The 621-nt window shown below is 33.5% G+C and overlaps 1 pseudogene; it reads right to left on the bottom strand.

The window, feature by feature from the left end:
- Positions 1-538: 538 nt before the first annotated feature.
- On the bottom strand, positions 539-621 carry LOC125099367 (uncharacterized; annotated as a pseudogene).

Below are 621 nucleotides of genomic sequence, written 5' to 3'. Positions count from 1 at the left end.
CTGTGGATTCTCTCCCTCTGTCTCTCCCTCTGCTCCTCTCACTCATACTCACTATTTCTCAAATAAATAAATAAATTTTAAAAAATTATGGTAAGGCAAAGTTGTGGAATGATTTAATGACATACTTAAAACTGATAGAGCAAATTGTAGTTAGACATTTAAGTTCAAAAGATAAGTAGATATATATGCCAGTTTACTAAAACACAGTCATATATAGGTACAGGGAGTTTCAGTTGATAGATAAGTCAATGTGAACCAACGGTGCATGTTTTTCAATAACATCCACAAAACACACACACACACAAACACACACACACAAACACACACACACACACACACACAGATACATGCTCAAACTCTATATCTATGCAAACTTTAACTCAATTATGTTAGAGCTAAATAGCAATGAGATTGAGACTTAAAGTAGAATATCTCTTATTATCTGGATAAATTTAGAAAAGTTATTTAGTATCTCTAAAGCTCCATTCTCTAAACTGTGAAAAGACAATTACAGTAGTAGAATAGTGGTACCTATCTCATGGGGTTTTTCTGAGGAGTAATCGATAATGATGTATGTAAAATGTACTACACTTGATCTTAGCCAAAAGGCCGAGAAGCGAT

The sequence above is a fragment of the Lutra lutra genome, chromosome 4 (genome assembly GCF_902655055.1).
Source record: "Lutra lutra chromosome 4, mLutLut1.2, whole genome shotgun sequence".
In the NCBI taxonomy this organism is placed as follows: Eukaryota; Metazoa; Chordata; class Mammalia; order Carnivora; family Mustelidae; genus Lutra; species Lutra lutra.
This window is presented reverse-complemented; position numbering and strand designations above follow the sequence as displayed.